The sequence below is a fragment of the Macaca nemestrina genome, chromosome 2, assembly GCF_043159975.1.
Source record: "Macaca nemestrina isolate mMacNem1 chromosome 2, mMacNem.hap1, whole genome shotgun sequence".
In the NCBI taxonomy this organism is placed as follows: Eukaryota; Metazoa; Chordata; class Mammalia; order Primates; family Cercopithecidae; genus Macaca; species Macaca nemestrina.
In genome coordinates, this window is record NC_092126.1 from 32,107,101 (window position 1) to 32,134,339 (window position 27,239).

At 41.4% G+C, this 27,239-nt stretch overlaps 1 long non-coding RNA gene across 1 annotated transcript; it reads left to right on the top strand.

Annotated features, from left to right (window-relative positions):
• Positions 1 to 552: 552 nt before the first annotated feature.
• Positions 553 to 26,593, top strand: LOC105490413 (uncharacterized). The gene is made up of 4 exons (XR_011619337.1): positions 553 to 678; positions 22,940 to 23,088; positions 24,549 to 24,652; positions 26,511 to 26,593. It is a non-coding gene; the product is annotated as an uncharacterized lncRNA (long non-coding RNA).
• Positions 26,594 to 27,239: the final 646 nt, after the last annotated feature.

Genomic DNA, 27,239 nt, shown 5'->3' on the forward strand with positions numbered 1-27,239 from the left:
AAAAATCTCAACCCAGGGTTTTCCAAACCTCTTGGACATAAAGACCTCTTTTGCTGACAGCAAAAACGCTTGTACTCTGGTGGTGGTTTGTTAATACCGGTCGATTCAGAACATACATAATTCCTACAGAGTCCTTGCCACTATTTGCATGGCTTTATGAAATGAAGTAAAAGAGAATCAATTATGTGGATCCATTAGAAAATGGTACCACTTCCTCTCAGGGATGACTCAGCACCAAAGTAGGACAAATGGCTCATGGAGGAGAGTTGTGACTAGCTTCCAGCCCTTGTATGAGGCCCCTCAGCTGGGTGCTGTTGGCTAGAGCTCAGCTTTAGCCCTGGTAACAGAAAGACACTACGGATTCAGTAGGGCTTTGAAGTGAAATTGTGTTTGATTCATAACAACAGTGTCTAGATGCATTTAAAAAACAATCATTCTTTATTCTACAGACAAAGCTTTTGGGATTGAAATGAATTCAGACTTCTTATTATTGCATCATAACTTTGTGACCCACCCCCACCCCCACAGCATGAGTTTATAGTCCACAGCTGGGTTCAGACCACTCAAGGTTATGTGTAATGGCCACAAGTGGGCAGAAATAGAGAGTAGATATTGTCCCTCTCTGGCCCAAGCTTACAGTTCACAACTGCAGATCAAGTGTGAGAATTGAGGAAGGAGGTAAGGTGGCACTCTACCCGTTTGCTCCAACAAATAAATCACAGCATTAGGTGCTAAATGAATCCCTTTACATTTTGTTCACACATTTTTTGTGTGTGGAGAAAAAAAAAATGCGTACAAATGAATAATTTTAACATAAAATTCTGAGTTGTTAATAACCCATTTTACTGATGCGTTTTTTATTTTTTATTTTCTAGCTTTGTGCCTTCATAACTATTAACCGTTCTCTTTTGACTGTGTGATCTTTTGCAGCAATGCCTTGTGTTTATATAAGATTGCTATGGGTTGAATGTGTCCTCCAAAGTTCATGTGTTGGAAATTTAATCACCAAAGCAACAGTGTTGAGAGGTAGGACCTTTAAGGGGTGATTAGGTCATTAGGGCTCTGCCCTCATGAATGGATTTATGCCATTATCATGGGAGCAGCATCCTTACAATGAGTGAGTTTGCCTCTCTTTCCTCTCTGACATGCACTCTCTTGCCATACGATGCCTTCTGCCATGTTACGATGGTGCAAGAAGCCCCTCACAAGATGTGGCCCCTTGATCTTGGCCTTCACAGCCTTCAGAAAAATGAGCCAAATAAACTTCTATTGTTGGTCAGGCACAGTGGCTCATGCCTGTAATCCCAGCACTTTGGGAGGTCTAGATGAGAGATCATTTGAGCCTGGGAGTTTGAGACCAGCCTCGGCAACACAGCAAGACCTCGTATCTAGAAATAATTAAAAAATTAGTTGGGTGTGGTGGCGCACACCTGTGATCCCAGCTGCTCGGGATGCCAGGGTGGGGGAATCGCTTGGGCCCAGGAGGTTGGGGCTGCAGTGAGTCATGATCATTTCACTGTACTCCAGCCTGGGTAACAGAGCAAGATTCCATCACACACACACACACACAAAATCGATTGTTTATAAATTACTCTGGCTGTGATACTGTGTTATAGCAGCACAAAAAGGACAAAGACAAAGGTATTCACTTTTTTGAAGCCATTTTATTAAACTACAAATCATAAACTACATAATTATTTTTCAGAGTTAAAAAATAAAGTTTTGTTTTAAAATGATGATTTGTTAGCCTAATAATCTTATGAAATAACAAGGGAAAATATTATACTTTTGCCTGCTCTAGAGAGGGGGGAAGTTGAAGGACAGAGATGGTATTCTCAAATTATTAGCAGAACCAGTCCATGCAGAGCTCTCTCCACTATATGAAGTTGCTTTATATAGAGAGGGCAAGGATAAATCACAAGTAACATATTTTTCAACTTTTTAGTTAACCCAAGCAAGTGAAAATCCCTGGCAAAGTTCTAGCAAAGCATTCGTCAGTTTCCATGGTGTAAATGCTCCCAGTGTGTCTAATTTCCAGCTACCATATGATGTGACGGAATATAGAGTTGAGAAGAGTTGTGCAGTAGCACATGGTTATTAAGTATTTCTACTGTACATATATAATAGATGTAAGTAACCTCAAGAACATAATAGTTAAATGTAGTAAAACAATTAGGAAGTAAAGAAATTTTTCTATTTATTACCTTCGTTCTTAATATAATCTATTTAATTATAAGTTTATCTAATTTTTAATGATGTTGTGTTCAACATCCAGCTCGCTAAATTCTTGAAATTTTAACAGTCCCTCTCACCAACCAGTAGGAGTGGATTCTGCATGCCACTGACTCAGGCCTTCCTTTCAAGTTACGTGAAGTTTAAAATAAAATAAATATCACCCCTAGGGGGCACAGCTAGTTGCACACCTTAACACTACCCTCCCTCACCAACACACACATTTGAGAATTTTTGGATTGCGCAAGTGAATGTATCATCACAGGGCAAGAGATGGCATGGCAATTTGTGGATGGCCTGGGCTACATGTCAGAAAAAAGCAATGGAGCCAGTGAGCTAGGACTGTTGATATAATTAAGATAGAGGGTAACTTAGGACTGTTCCTACAACCTTCTTAAACTGCAGAGCAAAGAAAATCCACCCTCCTATTGCAGAAAAAGAGGGTACTTTTGCCCTGAATTATTTAGCTGGACAATTGACCAAGTTCAACTGGATAGTTACACGTGCCTTACTTTGACTGGTTCTATGTTGGCCTAAGCTTTAGGTTTGGGACATAAAATGTTAGCCCTGGTAAAGACTACAGAGATAACAAAGCCGGGCTGCTCATTTTACAGATGAAACTGAGCAAACCTAGGGCTAGAGAAAGACAAACGAGAAACTAAGGCACAAAATTTAAGCAGGCACTCATTTTCAAGATAAAGTAAGTGCAGTCAGTCCTGAGAGCATATCCTTAAATTCTCCAGCCTAGGTATCCCTCTCACTTTACCCTTGTCCCTATCCAAAACTGATACCCAAAGAGGCCAACTTAACATAACTAGTTGTGATCAGAGCTAGAACTACTACATGGCCTTTTTTTTTTTTTTTTTTTTTTTTTTTTTTTTTGAGATGGAGTCTTGCTCTTTCACCCAGGCTGGAGTGCAGTGGCGCTATCTCGGCTCACTGCAAGCTCCGCCTCCCAGATTCACGCCATTCTCCTGCCTCAGCCTCCCAAGTAGCTGGGACTACAGGCGCCCGCCACCACACCTGGCTAATTTTTTGTATTTTTAGTAGAGACGGGGTTTCAACGTGTTAGCCAGGATGGTCTCGATCTCCTGACCTCGTGATCCACCTGCCTCGGCCTTCCAAAGTGCTGGGATTACAGGCGTGAGCCACTGCGCCCGCCAAACTACTACATGTCTTCTAACTTCAGGCCTCGGATCTTCTTCCTATAGTAGGCTACCTCCAGCTTTGCCCACCCTTCCAAGGAAAGACCTCCCAAAACTTTTTTTTTCAATGATGTTGTGTTTAACAAGCAGAGAGCTAAATTATTTTTTAATTTTTTTTTGCGAATTTCTTTTTTAAAAAGCTTGCTATAAAAAATTTTTTGATAATTTTAAAACAAATTAAAATGAGCAGAGAACACCTTAGTCTGGATTAAGTCCCTAGGCCCAATTTGGTTATGGAATAGTGACCCGGAAGAGCATGGCAAGACCTCATGCACTACAAGGTAATCACAGTGTTTAAGCAGGCTGGACTTTTGCACTCTCAGTAGAAACTGCACTCAGTAGATTTGCTTATAAGGCAAATCAATATGTGTAAATAAAGGAAATGTTTATCTTTCTTAAGAAGGAAGGCCAACAAACTATTTTTAAGTACTTATAAAATTATTTTGAATAGAGCCATTTGCAAATGATGACTTTGCTAATTGACACATCACTCCTCCTACTGATTGAAACACTTAGAAGATCCTCCAAGGCACAGAATGATTTTACCCTTTACATCAGTGTTTGTCATATGTATTAGTCAGGGTTCTCCAGAGCAACAGAACCCAGATGATATATATAGAGAGAGGAGTTTGTGAGGAGAGAGAGTTAGTGTAAGAATTGGCTCATGCAATTATGGAGGCCAGGAGATCTGCTGTCTGCAAGCTGGAGAACCATGAGCACTGATGTTCACAGGCAAGAGAAGATGGATGTCCCAGCTCAAAAATAGAGCAAAAATTCACTGCCCTTCCTCTGCCTTTTTGTTCTATCCACGGCCTGAAAGGATTGGATGATGGTCACCCACGTTGAGGAGGATCATGTGCTTTACTCAGTTTCTCCATTCAAACACTGACCTCTTCCAGAAACACCCTCCCAGACATACCCAGACATAATGTTTTACCAACTATCTGGCATCCCTTAGCCCAGTAGAGCTGATGTATAAAATCAACCATTACATCATCAACCTGAAATAATCAAAAGGACCAGAATTCAGTTTAAAAGAATCTGTTGGGTGGGCGTAGTTGCTCATGCCTGTAAATACAGAAGTTTGAGAGGCTAAGGCGGGTGGATCATTTGAGGTCAGGAGTTCAAGACCAGCCCAGCCAACATGGTGAAACCCCGCCTCCACTAAAAACACAAAAATTAGCCTGGGGGGTAGTGGCACATGCCTGTAATCCCAAGCACTCGGGAGGCTGAGGCAGGAGAATCACTTCAACCTGGGAGGTGGAGGTTGCAGTGAGCCAAGATCGTGCCACTGCACTCTAGTCTGGGTGACAGAGTGAGACCCTGTCTCAAAAAAAAAAAAAAAAAAAGTTTAAAAGAGTTTATTCAAGCACAAAGCTGAGAATGGCCATTTGGATTTGGATAACACAGGCTTCAAAGGAATGGGGTCAGTACTCCAAAGTTAAAAATTAAGGTCTTGCTTATATAGGCAGAAAACAAAAACAATTTAGTAGGATTATAACATTTTCTATACAAGGTTGGTTTATGAGTTAAAACAATTTAATTAGTTACAGTTTTTCTTTTATATCCAGCTTTTTTTCTCTTTTCCAATTTAAAATAATATATTTAACATTTCATCTTAGACAACATGATAGTCAAGAAGTCTGTGTGATAGAAGAAAGAGGGAAGTTAACCAATGACAAAGATGAATAATTAAGAGGGAAAGGGGTCTTACCTTGGTGCCTGTTAGTAATTTCCAACATATTACAAAATAATGTAGGTAAGGAAAAAAGGCTAATCTATAATCAGAGACACAAAAAGTTATAGCTGCCTGTTTTTGTGACTCAGGTCCCATAATCACATTCCCTTAAGGCTGAAAATATTTTATAGTTCCAACAGCTTAGATTTTGAATTACGTATTTTCACATCATGAATCTGAGAGTAATAGTTCTACATTTATTCAAGAATAATCTAAAATGTAAGTTTTCCCACAACACAGGTAGACCCAGCAATCCCAATTTTACTCAAGAGAAATGTAAACTTTATCAAGTTGTGATAAAGTACCTGTGACACAGTTACCTGACTGTATGCATTTGTCAAAGCTCATGGAACTGTACACTAAAAAGGATAAATTGGCCAGGCGCAGTGGCTTATACCTGTAATCCCAGCACTTTGAGAGGCTGAGGTGGGGGGATCCTTTGAGCTCAGGAGTTCAGGACCAGCCTGGGCAACATAGTGAAACCCCATCTTTACAAAAAATACAAAAATTAGCTGGGCGTGGTGATGTGCACCTACAGTCCCAGCTATTCAAGAGACTGAAATGGGAGGATAGCTTGAACCTGGAAGGAAGAGGTGACTTGAGCCTGGGTGACAGTGCAAGACCTATCTCAAAAAAAAAAAAAAAAAAAAAAAAAAAAAAAAAAAGCATGATTTTTACTGCATAATTATACTTAATTTGCCAAATTGGGAATGTTTTGCTTTCTAAACTAAATTAGTCTCCATTATTAAAATAGAACTTCTGAGGGTGTCATTTGTATTGCAGCTCAACATCTCTGCTCTGAAACTGAAGACCTGCTATCTTCATGATTGTGGGTGCTATGTTCAAAGCACAAGCCACTTGTCTGTGAGAACTAACAAAATCGGATATTAAAAATCACATAGTATAGGCCGGGGGCTGTGGCTCACGCCTGTAATCCCAGCACTTTGGGAGGCGCGGTGGCGGAGGCCTGTAGTCCCAACTACTCAGGAGGCTGAGGCAGGAGAATGGCATGAACCCAGGAGGCAGAGCTCGCAGTGAGCCGAGATCGCGCCACTGCACTCCAGCCTGGGTGACAGAGTGAGACTCTGTCTCAGAAAACAAACAAACGAAAAAGAAATCACATAGTATAATGAATCACCTCTAAATTGAAATGCAACAATGATAGCTAACAAAAATTGAATGTTTGTCATGTGCCAGACATTGCAATACCCATAACAATCCTATGAGGTTAATGAAAGGATCTAACTTATTTTTCAACAGGACCACTCGGGCTGCTAGGTTGAGAATTGAGTATAGGTGTGTGTTGTGGGTGGGGCAGCAGTGGACAAGAGTGGAGGCAGGAAGATGTGTTTGGAGGTAATACAATAATTCAGGTGAGCGATGGTGGCATGATCCACGGTGAGGATGGTAGAGGGGGTGAGACACGGTTTCCTCTTGGATGTTTGGAAGACAGTCCACAATCTTTGCCAATGGATTAAATTTGGGGCATCAGAGAAAGGAAGAATGACTCAATAGGTTTTGAGCCCCTGAATAACTGGAGGGGTACAGTGGCCATTTCCTAGGGTGGAGAAGATGGAGGAGGAGCAAGTTTCAGAGGACAGAGGTCAGGGGTTCAACTTTGAGCATGTTAAGTTGGAGACATTTATTAGCCATATGGGGGTTTTCAAATAGGCAGTTGGACAGATGAGTCTGGTGTTCAGGGTTGTGGGAGGATCTACAGCTGGGGGCCATGGATGATCTACAATCTTGACACTGGATAAATTACCATTGGGTGAGGGAGGTAGAAAAGAGAAGATGTCCAAGGACTGGAATCTGAGACACTGCAACATTTAGAGGTCACAGAGCTAAGGAGGAAGCAACAAAGGAGACTGAGAAGGAGCCGCCAACAAGACAGGAGAAAAACCGGGAGAGAATAGTGTCCTGGAGGCCAAGGAAAGAGAGTATATCAAGCTGGGGAAAAGGATCTACTGTCAAACTCTCCAGTGAAGCAGCTGGAGGACTGAATGGCCAGTCCTAGAGGCCTCTCTTCCTCCCAGTCACCATGCCCATTCCTAACTCTGTCATGTATTTATTACATTCCCCTGTAGTCATCAGCTCTCTTGTCTATCTCGAGATCCTCTTGTCTATTTCAGTATTTCCAGTGCCCAGCAGGTGCTCAATAAATGTTTGTTGAATAAAGATGAATGACTGAGTGAGTGTGTGAGTGAGTAGTGGTCTCACAGGTTAGGGATGGTGGAAACACTACAGAATGGTGAGCTTCTGCTCATCTCTCCCAATACTGCACTCAGTGACGTTGTGTTGGTAGCTTGAAATTGACTATGGTGAGAACATATACACCACAAAAATGAGCACTTCCTACCAACTCAGGCTCCTTTCTCCTACTAGTGTCTGTGTTAAACATTTGCCATCACACTACTGGTTATACTATATTTCCCATAAAAACCTCCAGGAAGCAACCTGTCTTCTATGAGGAAAAAAAAATCACTCCATTCTGTGGAAGACAGTATTTTCTTCTCTGTTTCTTTTACTCGTGTGAATACTAGGTAGACAAAACAACCAATAGATTGATTAACTAAATTTTCTTTCTCTCCTACTGGTGGTTTTGATGTGCAGACAGCTCGTCTTTAGCACCACCAATCAAGCAATGGGTTTTGACATCACCAATGATGACTTCTCCCACAGCTACCACTCTGTAGCCTCTTCCACTGGGTTCTTCTGAGAGAAACAGTTGAGATTTATGAGAATCCGCTCATTATTATTTAACTGGGTCAGCAGTTGAGCTGGTTATGAAACATGTGTCTGGATCAGAAATGTGGATACAAAATGCCACACTTCAAAGATTTTGAAAAAACATATAAGGAAAATGTGGAGAAGAGTGGGATTATTCCCTTTGAAAGCTGCTACCCCAGCCTGATTCGTCTCCAGGTCCCTTTCCAGCTCCCTGATGATGCAATTCATGTCCCCCACTGGAATGCATTATGCTCTCTTGAAATACTCACAGCTAATGGAATGCTGGAAAAATCAATCCCTTCTTATTATGCAGGGCTGCTATTTGGTAAATGGAAAACAAATTCTTTTTCCTCCTAAGTAGGCAGATATAAGCCATGGGAGACACCTTGATTATAGCCTCATGTCTGAATGAGAGTCTACACACGATTACTGTGCTTAACATGCATTTTGTTCAAAGAGGGCAGGTGCATATCTACTCACAACTCAATAAGAAGACAGAACTTCTTTTTTCTGCTTCCCCTGCCACCCCTCAAGAGGGCACATATCATAATGAAATGTCTTTTGGAGAGACATATTCAATTGACGTCTAACATCCATAATAATATCTAGCACTTATTAAGTATTTACAGCGTGCCAGGTATCATGCTTTAAATATATTCTTTTTTTTTTTTTTTTTTTTTTAGACGGAGTCTCACTCTGTCATCTAGGCTAGAGTGCAGTGGCACAATCTCGGCTCACTGCAACCTCTGTCTCCCAAGTTCAAGCAATTCTCCTTCCTCAGCCTCCCAAGTAGCTGGGATTACAGGTGTGTGCCACCACGCCCAGCTAATTTTTGTATTTTTAGTAGAGACAGCGTTTCACCATGTTGGCCAGGCTGGTCTCGAACTCCTGACCTCATGATCCACCCACCTCGGCCTCCAAAAGTGTTGGGATTACAGGCATGAGCCATCGTGCCAGGCCAACATATTTTTTTAATGGTAACTTTATGAGGTCGATTCTATTTTTGTCCCCATTTTACAGTTGAGCAAACTAGTTGACATAAAAGGACCAAGGTCACTTTAAGTAGCAGAATCCGGATTTGAACCAATGTCTGTTTGACTCCAAAACTAGGACCTCTAAACACGTTCCATTCTGATGATATGTCTCAACTAGAACCAAGTGAAAGCTATGAGCAGTTTCAGGCTTAGTATAAGGCTTTCAGCTGAGAATGAGCGTATTAGTTCACTCTCACACTGCTATAGAGAGCTGCCTGAGACTGGATAATTTACAAATGAAAGAGGTTTAATTGACTCACAGTTCTGCTAGGCTGGGGAGACCTCAGGAAACTTACAGTCATGGCAGAAGGGGAAGCAAACACGTCCTTCACATGATAGCAGGAAGAAATGCCGAGCAAAGAGGGAAAAGCCCCTTATAAAACCATCAGATCTTGTGAGCACTCACTCACTATCATGAGAACAGCAGCATGGGGGTAACCACCTGCATGATTCAATTACCTCCCACCTGGTCCCTCCCATGACACATGGGGATTATGGGAACTACAATTCAAGATGAGATTTGGGTAGGGACACAGCCAAACTACATCAATGAGAATACACAGCCTTGTCAGATAATGAGCTGTCTGACACTGGAGATATTCAAGGAGAAATGGAAAGAAGAACAATTCCCAGTATGGTAGGTTTCTTGCTCTGAGAAGAATGGTTAATCAAACCTGCTGCTTGTTGAAGCTGACTGTTCGCCAGGGAAACAGAGAAGGTATTTTTGGTAAGAAAGTAGACAAAAAAGAAAATCCACAAAGCTGGATTAGAAATGAGGGACAAAATGAACAGACTTGGGCCATAATAAAGGACTTCTTTTTTAAATTATTTTTTAATTGACAAGTAAAAACTTTTTTTGTACAACATGATGTTTTGAAATATGTATAAATTGTGGACTGGCTAAATTGAGCTAATTAACAAATGTACTACCTCACAGATTTATCATTTTTTTGTGGCAAGAACACTTAAAATCTATTGTCAGGGGTTTTCAAGAATACAGGTATACCATAGAAATAGTGCAGGTTCAAGTCCAGATCACTCTATTAAAGCAAATATCACAATAAATTGAGTCTTACAAATTTGTTATTTTCCCAGTGCATACAAAAGTTATGTTTACACTGTACGTGTGTGTGTGTATATATATATATATATATAAAATACCATAGTCTATTAAATGTGCAATAGCATTACATCTAAAAAAAGCATATAGCTTAACTTAAAAATACTTTATTGCTAGGTCAGGCATCGTGGCTCACACCTGTAATCCCAGCACTTTGGGAGGCCTAGGCGGGTGGCTCACGAGGTCAGGAGATTGAGACCATCCTGGCTAACATGGTGAAACCCCGTCTCTACCGAAAATACAAAAAATTAGCCGGGCGTGGTGGTGGGTGCCTGTAGTCCCAGCTACTTGGGAGGCTGAGGCAGGAGAATGGTGTGAACCCAGGAGGCGGAGCTTGCAGTGAGCGGAATCACACCACTGCACTCCAGCCTGGGCAACAGAGCAAGACTGTGTCTCAAAAAAAAAAAAATGTATTGCTAAAAACATGCTAACAATCATCTGAGCCTTTATTGAGTTGTAATCTTTTTGCTGGTTTAGGGACTTGCCTCTATGTTAACAGCTGTTGACTGGATCGGGGTGGCGGTTGCTGAAGGTTGGGGTGGCTGTGGTAATTTCTTAAAGGAAGACAACAATGAAGTTTGCCACATAAATGGACTCTTCCTTTTATGAAAGATTTGTCTGTAGCATGTGATGCTGTTTGATAGCTTTTGTAAACATAACTTTTGTATGCACTGGGAAAATAACAAATTTGTATGACTCACTTTATTGTGATATTTGCTTTAATAGAGTGATTTAATAGATTTCACTCACAGTAGATCTTCCTTCTTTTTTTTATTTTTTTATTTTGACAGAATCTTGCTCTGTCGCCCATGCTGGAGTGCAGTGGCGCAATCTCGGCTCACTGCAACCTTCACCTCCAGGGTTCAAGCGATTCTCCTGCCTCAGCCTCCCAAGTAGCTGGGACTCCAGGCACATGCCACCACACCTACTTTTTTGTATTTTTAGTAAAAACGGGGTTTCACCATGTTAGCCAGGATGGTCTCAATCTCCTGACCTCATGATCTGCCCACCTCAGCCTCCCAAAGTGCTGGGATTGCAGGCGTGAGCCACGTGCCAGGCCAGAACTTCTTTCAATATTGGAGTTAGTGCTCTCAAAGCCTTTGCTGCTGTATCAAGTATGTTTATGTAATGTTTTAAATCCTTCGGTGTCATTTCAACAATGTTCACAGCATATTCACCAGGAGTAGACTCCGTCTCAAGAAATCACTTTCTTTGCTCATCCGTAAGAAGTAACTCCTCATCCATTAAAGTTTTATCATGAGATTGCAGGAATTTAGTCACATATTCAGGCTCCACTTTTAATTCTCTTAGTATTTCTACCACATCTGCACTTACTTCCTCCCCTGAAATCTTAAACACCTTAGAATCATTTGTGAGGGGAATCAACTTCTTCCAAACTCTTGTTAATGCTGATATTTTGACTTCCTCCAATGAATCACAACTGCTCTTAATGGCATCTAGTATGGTGGATTTTTTCCAGAAGGTTTTTAATTTATTTTGCCCAGATCTATCAGAGGATTCACTATCTGTGGTACCTATAGTCTTACTAAAAGCATTTCTTTTTCTTTCTTTCTTTCTTTTTTTTTTTGAGACGGAATCTCGCTCTATCACCCAGGCTGGAGTGCAGTGGTGCAATATCAGCTCACTGCAAGCTCTGCCTCCCAGGTTCACGCCATTCTCCTGCCTCAGCCTCCCAAGTAGCTGGGACTACAGGTGCCTGCCATCACACCCGGCTAATTTTTTTTTTTTTTTTTTTTTTTTGTATTTTTAGTAGAGATGGGGTTTCACCATGTTAGCCAGGATTGTCTCAATCTCCTGACCTTGTGATCCGCCCACCTCGGCCTCCCAAAGTGCTGGGATTACAGGCATGAGCCACTGTGCCTGGCCTAAAAGTATTTCTTAAATAATAAGACTTGAAAGCCCAAATTACTTCTTGATCCTTGGGCTAGAGAATAAATGTTGTGTTAGCAGGCCTGAAAACAACGTTAATCACCTTGTGCATTTCCATAAGAGTTCTTGGGTGACCATGTACATTGTCAATGAGCATTAGTATTTTGAAAGGAGTCTTTTTTCTACACAGTAGGTCTCAACCGTGGACTTAAAATATTTAGTAAACCACGCTGTAAACAGATGTGCCATCATCCAGGCTTTGCTGTTTCATTTATAGAGCACAGGCAGAGTAGATTTAGCATGATGCTTAAGGATCCTAGGATTTTTGGAATGAGACATGAGCACTGGTGTCAATGGTAAAGTCATCAGTTACATTAGTCCCTAACAAGACAGTCAGCCTATCTTTTGAAACCTTGAAGGCGGGCATTGACTTCTCTGTAGTTATGAAAGTCCTAGATGGCATCTTTTTCCAATAGAAGCCTGTTTGTGTACATTAAAAATTTGTTATTTATCAATTATCTTAGCTTGATCTTCTGGATAACTTGCTGCAGCTTTTACATCAGCACTTGCGCTTCACCTTGCACTTTTTTATGTTATGGAGATGGCTTCTTTCCTTAAACTTTATAAACCAACCACTGCCAGCTTTCAACTTTTCTTCTGCACCTTTCTCACCTCTCTCAGCCTTCATAAAATTGAAGAAACTTAGGATTTGCTCTGGATTAGGCTTTGGCTTAAGGGAATGTTGATTTTCTATCCAGACCACTCAAACTTTCTCCACATCAACAGTAAGTCTGTTTCACTTTCTTACCATTCATGTGTTTAGTGAAGTAGTACTTGCAATTTCCTTCAAGAACTTTTCCTTTGCATTTACAAGTTGACTAACTGGTGGAAGAGGCTTAGTTTTTGGCCCATCTCAGTTTTCAACATACCTTCCTCATAAACATATCACATTTTCTAAATCCATTCATCCATTGATGGACCCTTAGGTTATTTCCATATCTGACTATTGTGAACAGTGCTGCAGTTAACACGGGAGTGCAGATATCTTTTCAAGATACTGATATCATGTCATACCCAGTAGTGGGATGGCTGAATCATATAATAGTCCTATTTTTATTTTTTTGAGAAACCTCTATACTGTTTTCCATAATAGCTGTACTAGTTTAAATTTTCACCAACAGCGTACAATTGTTTCTTTTTCTCCACATCCTCACCAACATCTTTTGTCTTTGATAATAGCCATTCTAACAGGTATAAGGAGATATCTCATTGTGGTTTTAACTGGCATTTCTCTGATGGTTAGTGATGTGGGCATTTTTTCATATATCTGTTGGCCACTTGTATGCTGTCTTTTGAGAAATGTCTATTCAGGTCCTTCGCCCATTTTTAAAATCAGGTTGTTTTCTTGCTATTGAGTTGTTTGGGCTCCTAATATATTTTGGATATTAACCTTTTATCCGATAGGTTTGCAATTTTCTTCCACTCCATAGGTTGTCTCTTCACCCTGTTGATTCTTTCTTTTGTTATGCAGAAGCCTTTTAGTTTAATGTAATCTAATTTGTCTATTTTCCCTTGTGTTGCCTATGAGGAAGAACTTACTTTAGTTAACATGCTATGGACTAGGCTCCAAGAGGCTATTCACAGGAAAACTGACGACCATGCATAGAGTTGCTTTTGCCTCTACCTTTGCCCAGGATTTCATCATCTCTCACCTGGAATCTTGCGCCAATTTCCTAACTGATCTCTCCTACAGTCTCTCCCCAGCCTAGCACATCCTCACACTGATCTGAGTTATCACCACCCAAACCAATCTTACCTTTCCTTCTCTTACTTAAAGACCATTTAACCCCCATTGGCAGGGTGAGTTCCCAGGGAGGCCGAATGAGACAGAGACTAGCAGGCAGGGTGTTTATTAGGGAGGGCTCTTGGGATTAATACCTGTAGAAGGGAGAGAAGGAGGCAGGATTGGACACACAGGGAAGTTGAGCTCCAAAGTCACCACAACAAAGCTTTAGCTAACCTCCTGGGAAGCTCTGAAGTTGGGATGGCCTTTCAGAGTTCTGAATTGGAGTGAAATGACAGAGTATACTTCTGTGTAGTCCACTGATTGGTTGCCCCAGGAAGCTGGTATGAGCTTGGGATAGACAGTTGCATGCATAAAAAAGAGATCCCAGAAGAGAGTTGCAAGTAAGGGCTATCTGCCAGCAGCACTCCCTGCAGCCAGGAAAATATGCCATTCAGGACTGAAGGTCATTACATTTCCCTATACCAATAGAATACCACCCAACTCCTCTACATGACATGCAAGGCCCTTCACAATCTAGCCCCTGCCACATCTCCAACCCCATCTTTCTCCACTCCCTACTGCTTAACCCAAGTACAGTAAGTTTCCCGGGGTATCTTGAAAGTGCTATCACTTTCACAATTTGTACATACTATTCCCTCTTAATAGGATGCCCTCACCTGCTGTATTAGTTTTTAATGGCTGCTGTAACAAATTACCACAAACTTGGTGGCTTAAAACAATACACATTTACTCTCTTGTAATTCCTGGAGGTCAAAGTCTAAAATCAGTTTTACTGAGCTGAAATCAAGGTGTCAGCAGGGCTGTGCTCCCTCCACAAGCTGGAGGAGAGAATCTGTTTTCTTGCCCTTTCCATCTTCTAGAGCCACATTATTTGCATTCCTTGGCTCATGATTCCTTCCTCCATCTTTAAAGCCAGCAGCACAGCATCTTGCTCCACTGTCACATCAACTTCTGCTTATGCTGCTGCTGCTAAACCTAGCTTTATCTCTCCCTTATAAGAATACTTGTGATGGCATTTATGGTCCCGCTGAATAATACAGAATAATATTTCCATCTCAAGATACTTAGCTTAGTCACATCTGTTAAGTCTCTTTTGTCATATTATATGGTTTGGCTGTGTCCCTGAGAGGTGAAGCCAGCTGGGCCTCTGGGTCGGGTGGGTACTTGGAGAACTTTTCTATCTAGCTAGAGGATTGTAAATGCACCAATCAGCACTCTGTGTCTAGCTAAAAGATTGTAAATGCACCAATCAGCACTCTGTAAAAACGCACCAATCAACGCTCTGTGTCTAGCTAAAGGACTGTAAATGCACCAATCAGCACTCTGTAAAAACGCACCAATCAACACTCTGTGTCTAGCTAAAGGATTGTAAATGCACCAATCAGAACTCTGTAAAAACGCACCAATCAGTGCTCTGTGTCTAGCTAAAGGACTGTACATGCACCAATCAGCAATCTGTAAAATGGACCAATCAGCACTCTGTAAAATGGACCAATCAGCAGGATGTGGGCAGGGTCAAATTAGGGAATAAAAGCTAGCCACCTGAGCCAGCAGTGGCAACCTGCTTAGGTCCCCTTCCTTGCTGTGGAAGCTTTGTTTTTTCACTCTTCACAATAAATCTTGCTGCTACTCACTCTTTGGGTCGACACTACCTTTATGAGCTGTAACACGCGCCACGAAGGTCTGCAGCTTCATTTCTGAAGTCAGCAAGACCAGGAACCCACCGGGAGGAACAAACAACTCTGGACGTGCCACCTTTAAGAACTGTAACACTCACTGTGAAGGTCTGCAGCTTCATTCCTGAAGTCAGCGAGACCACGAACCCACCAGAAGGAAGAAACTCCAGACACATCTGAACATCTGAAGGAACAAACTCCAGACACACCATCTTTAAGAGCTGTAACACTCACTGCGAGGGTCCACAGCTTCATTCTCGAAGTCAGCAAGACCAAGAACCCACTCTAATGAATAAATTCCAGACATATCCCCACCCAAAATCTCATCTTGAATTGTAATAATCCCCACCTGTCAAGGGCGGGACCAGGTGGACATGATTGAATCATGGGAGCAGTTTCCCCCATACTGTTCTCATGATAGTGAGTGAGTTCTCATGAGATCTGATGGTTTTACAAGCGGCTTCCTCCTTCACTCAACTCTCATTTCACTCTCTTGCCACCATGTGAAGAAAGATGTATTTGCTTCCCCTTCCACCATGATTGTAAGGTTTCCTGAGGTCTCCCCAGCCTTGCAGAATTATGAGTCAATTAAACCTCTTTTCTTTATAAGTTACCCAGTCTTGTGTATGTCCTTATAGCAGCATGAGAATGGACTAATACATCGTATAAGTCCAGGCTCCAGGGATTAGGACTTGATCTCTTTGGGGACCATAATTCACCTACCCCATCTGCCTTGGCCGATTTACCTTTACGTTTCAGCTCAATTGGCACCCCTTGTGTGAAACTTTTCCTGACACTCCCAGGTGGGTAGAACTGACAGCCATTTTTGTTCCCCAGAACTTTATCCATGTCTTTATTTATTAGTTTCCATGTTATGCTGTACTTCATTTATAAAACATAGATTCATTCATTCATTGAGAAATTTCTATGTACCCAGGCATTGTTAATTCTTAGGGTTAGAGAAGTGAACAAATTGGACAAAAGCCCTGCCCTTTCTGACTTCTATTCTAATGAAGGGAGATACACAATTTTTAAGAGAAAAGAAAAACAAATAGTGTGTTAAAAAGAAACAAGTGTTGAGGGAAAAATAGTAGACCAGAGTATAAGAGATTAGGCATGCAGCGGGGAAGATGGAGGTAGGTGCAACTTAAAATAGGTCGTCAAGGAAGGTCTCGTTGAGATGGTGACATTGAGTAAAGTCTTAAAGGAGATTAAGATGGATATCTGGCAGAAGAGCCTTCTGGGTAGAGAGAACTGCCAGTGCAAAGGTTCTGAGGCCAGAACATGGCTTAGGTATTCAAAGAACAGATAGGAGAGCTCCTAGAGTTTTGAGCAAAGGAGGGACACGACCTTTTAACAGGATTCTTTTACCAGTGCTGTCCCAAGACTTCGGCCTGGACAAGATTGGTAAAGATGACAGGTGTTAAACGTAGGTGGGAAAACGATGACTCCATCAGCAGGTGAGGGAATCCAGGAGGAAATTGTTTCAGCGGGGGAGGAGACAAAGTAATGAATCTAGTTTTGAAAATGTAGAACTGGAGATGAAGGTGGAACATCCTAGTGGAGAGGCTCAGGTGAGGGTTGATAGAATTTTAGATTTGAAAGATCATCTGGTTTACCCCTTCATTCAAGAAATATGAGCCTGCAGTGGTGGCCTCTCATTCTTACCCCATTCTCCACCTGCGACCAAGTTTCTGCATCTTGCCATCCTCCCCACTCCTTGGTTGCTTGCATGTCTTTTCTCCACCTCCAGGACTTACCTCCAAGTCCAACTCCTTTGGTAATGTTCTCTCTATGATTTTATTCTCTTCAGAATTCCTCTGTCCTTTATGATCTGGTATTCGGCAATATTTAGGGAAAAGGTGTTGTTCAGAAAAAAGAATGCAAGTTTTGGAAGCAGACAGATAGGATTAAAATCCCAACTCAGCCACTTCCTAGTGTGTGATCTTAGGAGTTCATTCATCCTCCCTGGGCCTTAGTTTCTTCATATTAAAATGTTTTTAAAGGACTGAAAATGATAAGTCTACTTCATAGACCTATGTGAGTATCCAAAGACAATGTTTACAAAGCATCTGGTATGTGTTAGGCACTCAATGAATGCTGATTCCTCCTACTCTGCTTGCCCCTTGCCCACAGTTCCGCTGTTTGCAGTAGGCATTTTTATCCTTTTCCCTTATATTTAGTGAATGTTTTATTTATAAATATATATTTGTAGGCTGGGCGCGGTGGCTCAAGCCTGTAATCCCAGCACTTTGGGAGGCCGAGACGGGCGGATCACGAGGTCAGGAGATCGAGACCATCCTGGCTAACACGGTGAAACCCCATCTCTACTAAAAAATACAAAAAACTAGCCGGGCGAGGTGGCGGGCGCCTGTAGTCCCAGCTGCTCGGGAGGCTGAGGAGGGAGAATGGCGTAAACCCAGGAGGCGGAGCTTGCAGTGAGCTGAGATCCGGCCACTGCACTCCAGCCTGGGCGACAGAGCCAGACTTCGTCTCAAAAAAAAAAAAAAAAAAAAAAAATATATATATATATATATATATATATATATATATATTTGTAACACATTTTATTCCAAGCCACAGCAGCCCAGGTTAGAATACAAGATTATGGGAAACCTTTTCTTGGTAATTATCTACTTGAATATACATAAAAATCACCTGTACATTTGTCCTTGTCAATTTTTTAAAACTTATTTGAATATTTTCAAACAAAGTCCACAGTAGAAGAGAATAGTACAATGTACCTCCAAGTACTTGTGACCTAGCTCCAGTAACTGTCAACATTAACCAGTCTTGTTTTATCTATCTGCTATCCTCAATTTTTATTTCTGGAGTATTTTAAAGCAAAATTTGAGACGTCATATTATTCCACTCATAAATAATTCAGTGGGTATCTCTAGTATATAAGGATTCACCTTCGTTTGCTAGTGCTTCCATAACAAATACCAGAGCCAGGGTGGCTAAAACAATAGAAAATGTTTTTCCTCTCACTTTTAGGGGCTAGAAGTCCAGAATAAGGTGCTGGCAGGGTTGGTTTCTCCTGAGGCCTCTCTCCTTGCCTTGCAGATGGCCACCTTTTCACTGTGTCCCCACATAGCCTTTTCTTTATTTTAGTGCCCTACCCCATGGCTCTTGTTCTTATAAGGATACCAGTCCTTACAGGTAGGTTAGGACTCCATCCCACTCCCACTAGATTAGGTCCTCATTTAGCCCCAGTAACCTCCCTCCATTTAGCCCCAGTAACCTCCTGAAAGGCCCTTCTTCTAATACAATCATGATGGGGTTTCAGGCTTCAATATATGAATCTTGGGGAATATAATTCAGTCCACAACAGGACTATAAAAATATATGACCACAACACCACCATCATGCCTATAATAATAATAATGGCTTAATATTCTTTAGCATCCCGTCCATGTTCAAATTTTTCTGGTTGTTCCCCAAACATTTTGTTAATAGTTGGTTCATTTACATTATAGCTCAAAAGATGGAGGTTTTCTGTTTTTGTTTTTGTTTAAAGAAATACAGATTCCTAAGTCCCACTCTGTGGGTGGTGATCTAGCTTTCACCTTGCCGCCTGTTCATCAGGCAGCTCCTGTGGGGTCATGATATTTTTCACTGTTATTGTTACCTCAGTGGAAATCTGACTATAAATATTTTCATCAGAATTATGCCAACATTGACAGACTTCCATCAAGAAAGTGAGCCTCTAGAACAAATGTCATTAGTAATGAAATTCACTGATCAATTTTTCATACAGTACAGTTTCCAGTTTTTACCATTTTATATATATTTTATTGATGTTATCCTAATTGGTATCAAATTTTTTTTTTTTTTTTTTTTTTTTTGAGATGGAGTGTTGCTCTGTCGCCCAGGCTGGAGTGCAGTGGCATGATCTTTGCTCACTGCAACTTCTGCCCCCTGGGTTTAAGCAATTCTCCCGCCTCAGCCTCCCGAGTAGCTTGGATTACAGGCACCGCCACCACGCCTGGCTAATTTTTGTATTTTTTTTAGTAGAGATGGGGTTTCACCATATTGTCCAGGGTGGTCTTGAACTCCTGACCTCAAGTGATCCATCCGCCTCAGCTTCCCAAAGTGCTGGGATTATAGGTGTAAGTCACTGCGCCGGGCCTCTTTTTTTTTTTTTTTCAATAGAGATGGAGTCTCACTATGTTGCCAAGGCTGGTTTTGAACTCCTGGCCTCAAGGAATCCTCCTTCCTCTGTTTAAATTTTCTGACAAAATTGGATTCATTATCAAGTTTTTGTCCATGTCAAATTTTACCAATCACAACATCTGTCTTCATGGATTTTACTTTCTGGCCATTATTTCTACCAAATCCAATTTTTCTGGATCATATTTGGATGTCTACATTTTGTCAAGAAGATTTGATTCTTCAGGCAATTTTCCATCAATAACCATTTTTTCCTATGTGTAGTTTTAGCTGTTAATTTGTGTTGGTCATTTCTACCAGTAATATTCACTATTAGTTTGATAAATGGCTGAGAGCTTGGATTTATTTCTTTATGTATTCATGAAAAAAATGTTATGTATCCAAGAGATAGCAAGGGAGATAAAGTGTAGGAGTTAGAAAGTGACGAAAAGACACACGCGCAGAAGGAGATGGAGACGGATTGAGAAAGAAGCTGCAGCTGTCTTAAGATAATGTTTGCTAAGCTCCCTCAGGGGCCCCCCAAGTACCTTGGAGGTCAAATGGCAAGATTAAAACAATATGGTGGCTCCAATATGGTTGGTGAGAATGGACTGGACAGATAGTTCAGGACTTTAAGTCCTGGGAAGTTAAACACACAGCTATCATCCTGCCACCCCTAACCCTTTTCCCTTTTATGGATTTTTATTTCATTCCTATTCCTATTCCCCTCTCTTCCTGTCTCCTTCCATTGCCCACAAAATGCCTTTAGCAGATGTGACTTTCCATTTGGGCTTTATCAGTGCCTAGCACAGTGCCCTGCATGCAATGAATGTTCAATAACTATTCGTTGACTAGTTTATTCTAAAGCATCACCCTTATGAGTTAAATTCCCATAAGCTAGGCCACTGTTAACAAATCAAAACACATCGAACTCGACCTACCACTTCCTGGGGGGGTAAGTGGGTGGATGGAGCCAGATTCAGCAATTCTGAACTGTTGGGAGGCCTCTCAATCTGTCTGCAGAATTGAAGCTTGAAAAGTTTTATTTTTTGCCGACGTTCCCTAGCAAATGCCTGCTGCACACCCACACACTTAGCCAGCAAGAAAAAAAGCAGAGCTGCTGGAAGAATTACTCCTCTGGGACCAATAATCATAGGAGCAGCTTCCCCAAAGCTTTCCATCCAGTCTGAGCTCCCAGTTCCTCTAGTCCAGCCTCACAGTCATCTGGGGATGAAGCCAAGGAGGACGGAGGTCTTGAGAGAAGGGCTACAAATGGTAGCCCCTCCTGGGAGAGTGAGGCCTCAGTGGGGGCTGAGAGGAAGCAGTGGTAAAGGAAGCAAAGACCCAGCCAAGCTGAGTGAGAGAGGAGTAGATGAGAAGGGGACCACAAAGCTAAATTTTTGGCTAATGTCTTAAATAGCTTGGAATGGCAGCAGCCTGAACTTAACCATGTGATTGCAGTGCTAAAACCTGAGGATTAGGCCAGGCGCAGTGGCTCATGCCTGTAATCCCAGCACTTTGGGAGGCCAAGGCGGGCAGATCACGAGGTCAGGAGTTCGAGACCAGCCTAATATGGTGAAACCCCGTCTCTACTAAAAATACGAAAATTGGCTGGGTATGGTGGCATACACCTGTAGTCCCAGCTACTCGCGAGGCTGAGACAGAAGAATCACTTGAACCTGGTAGGCGGAGGTTGCGGTGAGCTGAGATTGTGCCATTGCACTCCAGCCTGGGCATCAAGAGTGAAACTCCCTCTCCAAAACAAAGCGAAACAAAACAAAAATAACCTGAGGATTAGCAAAAAGGTAACAGAGGGAGCAAGGGAAGGATGCTGGCCTTCAAGAGAGTAGGAGAAACGAGAGGAATGGGCTAGACCCAGTGTTTCTCAGATTTAGCTAGAGGTTGGAACCACCTAGGGGGCTTTAAAACACTGAGGCCTGGGCCCCACCACCAGACTGATTTAATTGACCTAGGGTGGGTTTTGAGCATCAGAATTTTTTAAAAACTCCCCAGGGGGTCTATTATGCAGTCAGAGCGGAAAGCAATTGGGCTTGATCATTGAAGATGGAAAAGGAAAGGAAATATGATCTCCCGTGTCTTCTGAGACCCAGAGTGCAGGAGAGAGGGACCTTGGGCCTGCCTACTCTCTGGTGTCCCTGTGACAAGTTGTGGTGGCTCCATGGAAAGACCTGGGTGTATGAATCTCAAGGCCTGAGTTCTAGTTTCAGATTGGCCACTAGCCACTATGTGACCTTGAGGGCATGGGACACAGAAGACCTGAGCTCGCTAATTCACTGAGTTGTGGGCTGGTCATTTCCTCTCCCTGCCTTCAGTTCTCTCATGAAAACTGAGGGTGTCGATCTCCAGCTCTAAAACATTCCAAATCTCTACTTTCATTAAAATAGCCCAGTCACTTCTAGTTCAACAGATTTTTTTTTTCATGAATTATTCAAACTTAGGAGTTGAATGTTGAAAATAACATGTTCGCAGTGTCCTCATTAGGAAGCTTTTAGCTGTGAATCTCCTTTCTTCCAGTATATTTACAAAGCCTGACTTCTGCAAAGTTTTGGGGGTGAACACAGTCAGACACTTACAAAGTCTCTAGATAATGACACGTGGAAATCAAGTAAGTAACAAACACTTGATAAACAGAGATGGTGTAATAAAGTGAGCAGGAGAGAGTAGCTGTGGATGCTCAGAAGAGCTCCCCGGCCTTCCACGAGCCACTCAGCCTTGCTGGTTTCGGTGTCAGTCCTGTCCATGAACATCTGCTGCATGCCTATTTTGTAGAAGGGGAATGAGACAGATGACTCTTGCCCCTGATTAGCCCCAATCTGGGAGACTGAGGCAGACACATAAACAACCAATGATGACAGAGAATATGAATAAGAGACAGAATGTGGTACAAGCTTTTAACTTCTGGCCTTCTCCTTGACTTTTAACCATCAAACAGGAAATTCAAAATAAGCAGAAGTTGGGCCTGAGTGATGACATCCTTCGAAGGGGCCCAGAGAGTCTGTTATCACACCTCCAGACAACACAGGGCTTTGGTGTAACCGCTTCTAGAGATAGGATTGTGAAGGTGTAGAAATAAAAACATAGTGATTTGTATATAATTTGTTATAAGGTTATAAATATATTGTAACTCTAGAGGAAAGGTAATTTTGGGGTTTTTTTGTTAGAGATGGGGTCTCACTACATTGCCCAGGCTGGTCTCAAACTTCTGGTTTCAAGTTATCCTCTTGCCTCAGCCTCCTAGAGTGCTAGGATTACAGGCATGAGCCACTGCATCCAGCCTAGGAAAGGTATTTCTAAAGAACAGAAGTGACAGCAGATTCATTTGCTTAATTTTCAGAATCCTTCTTTTACATTGCTGCTTCATAATTAAACAACAGCCACCCAAAGCAACTGAGGAAGTTCTACCTGGTGACTGTGCTCATGCATATCTCTCCAAGAATCAGAAGACAAAAATATCTGGGAATTTTCACAGTATATGTCAAGGAGGTAAGGAATTTAAAATGCTAAGACATTTATGATTCCACTTTGCTTTGCATTGGAAAAGATGGTTGTAAGCTGTTAAAATGTAAACCAGTTATTCCCAAACTCTAGCGTTCATCTGAATCACATGCAAAGCCTGCTTAAAACACTGATTGCTGGCCTCACTCCCAGGGTTTCTGATTCAGCAGATCTGGGGTGAGGCCAGATAATTTGCATTTCTAATAAGTTCCCAGGTGATGCTGATGCTGCTGATCAGGGACCACGTTTTGTGAACCACTGATATTAATGCATAATTTTGCTATTCAAAGTGCTGCTCAAAGCAGCAAATAAAGTGCATTCAAGGACTCAGTATTGTGCTCCTTCTGCTCTACGTATTATCTCTCTGTCTATTCATGTTCTGCCTTCCTAGTTCTATAATTCATAGCACTGATCTGTGGCTAATCAGCTGTAGAGAAATGGGTCCCTTCCTGGACACCATCATCTTAAATTATTATTAGTGCACAGGCACTACTGTAAATTCTGAAACTTAGCTCATCAGTGTAGGTTCACTTTTTTCCCTCTAGTTTCTTCTACAGCAAAAGTCATGATTTTAAAGAATATTCCCAGCCTAAGAGCCTATGATTTTATGAAGCATTGATTTTAAGAAGCACTGTCCATTTGTTTGAAAGGAGGAGGAAAATCACTTTTTTAGAGCATCCACTTATCTGCACATGTGCTCAGTCTCATTTAATTTTCCCATAGTCATTTGAGTTGATGACCATTTTAGAGAAAGAGACACAGAAGTCCAGGGAGTTTAGGTAACCAGGCAGAATTTGAACACTGAGCGTCCTCGTTCTTCCCAGGATACTGCAGGATTTCCTGTTGGGGGCGCAAAGTGAGAATAATGTAGGGGAATGCTTCCTCCCACGGACTGCTCTTCTGCTTCCAAACACCACTGACACTTGGGTATTTGCACCCAAGAAGGAGGCTTTGGCACTGAGTCCCCTTGTTTACAGATCTGGAATCCCACATATACAAAAAGTGAATGCAGAGCCAAGAAGGAGGGCCGAGGGCTAGGTCAAGCCTGGATGGCACAACTGTCAACACAGCAAAAATACAGGGAAAGGCAAAGACATTTCGAAAAATACAATCAGCCATTTTCTTCTTGCTAGAACCAGCAGCTTTTGATGCTGTGTTTGAATAGGCTTTTATTTTCCTTAAAAAAAATTCTTCTATTTATAGCTCTCCTAATGACAAGGTCACAATGTTCACTGGGATGATAGGAGGAAACCTCTCCATGACACACACAGGTCTTGCCAATCTTAACATCCAGTAATTCAGAATCACAGGCTCGAGTGACACTCATGGAGGAAAAAGGATCTCTTACCCAAATCTGACGATTAGTGAGAGGAAAATGATAACTATCAGCTACCACTTACGGAGGGTTCCTTAGGGACCGTGATAAGCAGTGTTTAAATTATTTGCAGAGTCAGAAAGCCCAGCCCAGTAGGCCTCACAGACTGCTGGAAACTAAAACAAGTGACTTCTTGGAGAATCAAAGCCAAAATCATGAGCAGAGGATGCTCAAGAGGTATGTAAATGACGGCCTACACTGGGAAGGAACCTGCATAACAGCCAATGTGTGCACTACAAGGTTTTGAGGGGAAGGAAGTGGCAACAATCTGGACTCTAATGTGCTAGTGAATCGCCCCGGGATTTTGCAGATTTAGCTTCAGGAGGTCTAGGCTGGGGCTGAGATTCTGCATTTCCAACAGCTCCCAGGTATACCAATGTTGCTGGCCCACAGACCACACTAAAAGTAGCAACAATTTGGAAAACTTTACATGTGGAATCTTGAGTAGTTTTAAGGAAATCAATTTCAAGATCCTCAAAGCTTATTTGTACTCTTTCCTAAAATCTAAGAGACAGTGAGGTCAAGCTGTAAGCTGCCCTTTTACAATGGATTTCTTCCCACTTTACAGAAGAAAGGCTTTTCTCTCTTCCATCCCACATCTTACAGTGGTGCGTTGTTGCCTCAGGGTGAAGACACCTCCAGGTTCCCAAGCAAACGAACAATTTGAAATATTGGAATGACAAAAAACAAAAAACAAACAAACCGACCTCAGATAAGATACCTTTATCTGAGGTATGTGGGCGCCTTTAAATTATCAGGCCCAGAGAGGCATTGAAGATGTAAGAGTAGTCATGTCTCACTCCTCCTTGAGCTAGATAATTAATTACCTTTTGAAGCCATTTGCTATGCAGGCTCTAGACTAATGCCAAGTAGCCATAAAGTGCTATACATTCTACAGTTCGACAAGGTATAGCCAATCACTAACAAATGTTATTTCTGTAAACCAATGAGAATTCCTGAAGAATTACCCACTCTCTTGATTTGTTCCTTTTATCTTTAAAAACTTGAGCCTCTCCTATGTTCCCCAGAGCACTCTCCAAGGCAACCTGGAAGTGTGTCCTGGGGTGCAGTCTTCAACCTTGGCCCAAATAAACTCTCTATAGTAATTTTGTCTTAGCTTCTTCCTTTTAGATCTACTGGTGTTATAGTTGAGAAAGTTACTAACTCTAATAACTGGTTACAAATACTTTCACAAGTCAACTGGTATTGAGTCATTGCTGTCAACAAAGTTGCAAGAGATATGAATTATAATAACAGCTGTTTAAAAAATAATTTTAAGAGAAAAATCACTAAATAATTTTTGCTTTTTAACTCAAAAAGAATTCAATAATTAAATGATATTTCTTTTTTTTTTTTTTTTTTTGTGGGGGGGACAGAGTCTTGCTCTTTCACCCAGGCTGGAGTGCAGCAACACCATCTCGGCTCACTGCAACCTCCGCCCCTGAGTTTGAGAGATTCGCCTGTCTCAGCCTCCCAAGTAGCTGGGATTACAGGCGCTTGCCACCATGCGTGGCTAATTTTTGTATTTTTAGTAGAGATGGTGTTTTGCCAAGTTGGCTAGGCTGGTCTCAAACTCCTGACCTCAGGTGATCCATCTGCCTTGGCCTCCCAAAGTCCTAGGATTACAGGCGTGAGCCATAGTGCCCAGCCTTAATGATATTTCTAAACAACACTTCCAATTCCACTGCTTAAATACGAACAAAATTTCTCAGCATTTATATCTAATTAAAAAAAGAAAAAAATAAGGTGAATATTGATGCTGAATACTATTTCATTCTAGCAGTAATAGTCAACAATAAATATAATTGCCAAAAAAGAGAAAAGAAAAAACTCTACCTAATTAAGAGATCAACTTCCAATAAAAATTTTATTTCATAATCATCAAAACATATATTTATGTTGTTTTGACCAATTGTATACCAATAATCATCATAATAACTCAATGCAGAAGAGATGTTTTAACACTTAGAGCTTTGTAGACTGTATACCCTTGTTCATCGTTACAGAGAAATATGACAAAAGGTATGTTTCATAGGATAAAGTTCTGCAAGGTAAAGACATGGAAATACAAATCCAAGGAGAAGAAAGAATGATGTAAAATTTAAGAAGAGCTTGTTCTGCTACGTCTAAAAAGATGATGATATCACCTGGTATATAGATTCCATTAGAAACATTTCTTAAATGATATATAAAATGTGAATACATTAAGAAGAGCTTGTTCTTGTATTTTTTTTAAAAAGGGTGACTATATATCAAATTAGCATGTAGATTCCACTGGAAACATTTTTAAAATATCAGGGGCTTGTTTTGAAATGTCAATACTTGTTATAACAGAGAATTTCTTTACAATTACTTAAACTTACGATACAAAATTTTAGATGTCAGCATAAAAACTATGCAGTGCATAGCTTTTTCAGATTTCCTTTAGAAGTCCATGAGCAAAACATAAACGTTTGAAGACCTCAGGTCTGAAAGCTTTTCCTCTGTCTTTCAAGACACATCAGGGCACAGAGTCATCTGGCCAGCGATGAAGCCCTCTGTTACCTCTTGGCAGGCAGAGCTAACCACCTGTGACCTCATACCCCCAGCTCTGCTGGAGACCTGACTCCAATCTCACACCATCATCCTGCACGGTGATTAGCTCCACTTTTTCTTTTTGTCATCTCTAGCACCTCCTTATCCCTGGCATAAAGGGCAAACTCAATGAGTGCTGGAGGAAAGATAAAGGATGGATAAATGGATGAATGCATAGGTATCTGCATGC